The sequence below is a fragment of the Macrosteles quadrilineatus genome, unplaced genomic scaffold, assembly GCF_028750875.1.
Source record: "Macrosteles quadrilineatus isolate MER2022 unplaced genomic scaffold, UCM_ALF_1.0 Scaffold_9__3_contigs__length_116548681, whole genome shotgun sequence".
Taxonomy (NCBI): Eukaryota; Metazoa; Arthropoda; class Insecta; order Hemiptera; family Cicadellidae; genus Macrosteles; species Macrosteles quadrilineatus.
Window position 1 is genome coordinate 3,586,024 of NW_026542602.1, and position 2,466 is coordinate 3,588,489.

The following is a 2,466-nucleotide window of genomic DNA, read 5'->3' on the forward strand; positions in this document are numbered from 1 at the left end:
CTTCAGACATCGAGCAAAACTGCCTTGGTCTGTAAGTAGTCCCCCATTTCTCCAACTCAGATGGCAATTAATTAACTTTCCAAATTATTACTGTTAGGGACAATACTATCTATTATTAATCGGATTCCACTGCAAACTGTAGGTGCCTTAATTGCCATTGGATGTATGGGCTGTTACGTATTTATCAGCTGTGTCTAAGGAACATGTCGGTTTTAATCATTAACAAGACGACAAGATAACGCCACCCATTCTTCACTCATATTTGGGTTAAAATACGCATCTAGTGGCGTCCCTTTCTTAAGTAATTGATATAATTGATATTATATAAATCCCATTGCCTGGTAGTACTGGTCTTTAAAGTACTGTCAGTACAAGTAAATTTTTTATGCGTGAACTACTTAATAATGAATATAAGAAATAAATAAGGCTTTAAACTTGTTGGGGTTTTAAATCACAAGATTTTACCCTGAAATGCTGGCACACGACTGTACTAGTATGGATTTACTTCCCACTTATGCATTCATTAAATGAATGCAATATATGTAATGCATATACTGTATAATTTGAAATAAATGACGATGTTTACGATAGAAAATAAATACGGTTTTTATAACCTCTGTGCTTAGCAAAGGAAAACGGAATTGCAAATTTGCCATTTGATATTGTAATGTAAGAGGAAACGTCTAATGCGAACTGAATTGAGAGAGCTTTTTCCAACAATCAAACGAAACCCTATTAATTCAAGTGTATCCATAATCTGAAAGAATAAAGGAATTTTGAATTTCATATTGTTTTACTTAATTCCAAGGTTTTTTTCATGAACGCAGTCAAAAGATTACTACATCTATTTTAATCTAGAATATATAATCTTTACAAAACAATATCCTGTCAAGCCTACGTTGGATGTTAATGGAGAATTTAAAACTCATACAAAAAAATAATTATTGTATTATAATCGTAATTTAAGATTATTATCACAATCTTTGGATGTTAATGTCGCATATTGTCACTTAGTCTGCGTTTTACCCACACAGACGCATAACTGCCAATTTCATTTTGTAAGATCTACAACTACCTACGTTAACACCAAATCAATCAAATCCAAAAGATGTTGAGGCGCTCGGCTATCAAAATACGTCTTTAAAAAACATACTATTCGTAAAAAAACAAATGCGTTGAAGCGTTTTTACTAATATTTAAAACCAAAGTTTTTATTTTTCTTCTAAAACACCTTACAAAAACGGCGATATTTGTCTTCTATAAAGGGTTCAAAGTCTGTGCAGCAAATCCAATTCAATTTAATTACATTCACAGATTAAGCGAGATGTGTTTAAGCTTGGAATATACGGATACAAAAAATATTACGGAAAGTAAATAAAAGAAACGTCTTATAACGATTAAACTTAAACTTTAAGTGTTATGAGACGTTTCTTTTATTTACTTTCCGTAAATTTAATAACACGTACAATGCTGATCAAAAAGTTATTTAAAAAAAATATTAGCGTTTATGTATTTTGTTAACGTTGCTTACATTGATCGATGTGCATATTTTAAAGCTAAATACCTAAGTTTTTCCCATAGGTTATCTTAAATTTAGTGGTTATATTATCTTGGAATCAAAAACACTAGGCTTAGCTTCATATCTACCGAACAAAATACATTGATGAATATCGCAATAAAATATAATTAGCTTATTTTTAAATTTGAGTAACTGAAATGAGTTGTCTCGATATAATTACATTTATATCGATGCAGGACGTTATATTCATTAGAGTAGAGTTACTAAAGGAAGTTTCTTATCAAAATAGATTCTTATTAAAATATTAAAATGGTTAGATTTTAAAACCATACTTACAAGTAATAGGTTAGGTGCTTAAAAAATCCTAAAAAAGGTCAAAATGTTTACAAAAATGCATTTACGGGACAAGGCGATGTTCAAATACTATCAGCTTTGTCCACAAACAAACGAAACCAAACATTTTAGTTTTGTGTAAATACAAGAAGTGTTCAAAAGTGTTTGGAGGAAATCCCAGCTAAAAAATAAACAAACTTTCCTACCACTCTAGGGACGTTGTTTGGATGTTATATTTCTTACAGAATATTATTTTTCCTGTTAGGAATACGTTCTGTAGCTATATAATTTATTTCACATATCTCTAATATATTATAAGGTTAAAAATTGAATGGCTACAAATAGAAGATATATGATAAGGACGTTTAAGGTTGTCTTGATCGCAAAAGATACGGTGTGGATTTGAGACGCCAAAGGTTCTAGTAATGCCCGTTTTGTAGCTTAAATCCAATCTTTAGGCCAACTCTTTATAAAATGCTATTCTTAAAGTCACTTATATTCTTAAGTTGTATGGCATATTTAACAATAAGTAACTTTTCGTATTACCTTTTAGCATTATGATTTGGTCTATTACATGTTTGATGTATCTAGTAAGCGTTTGTAAAATGTAATTT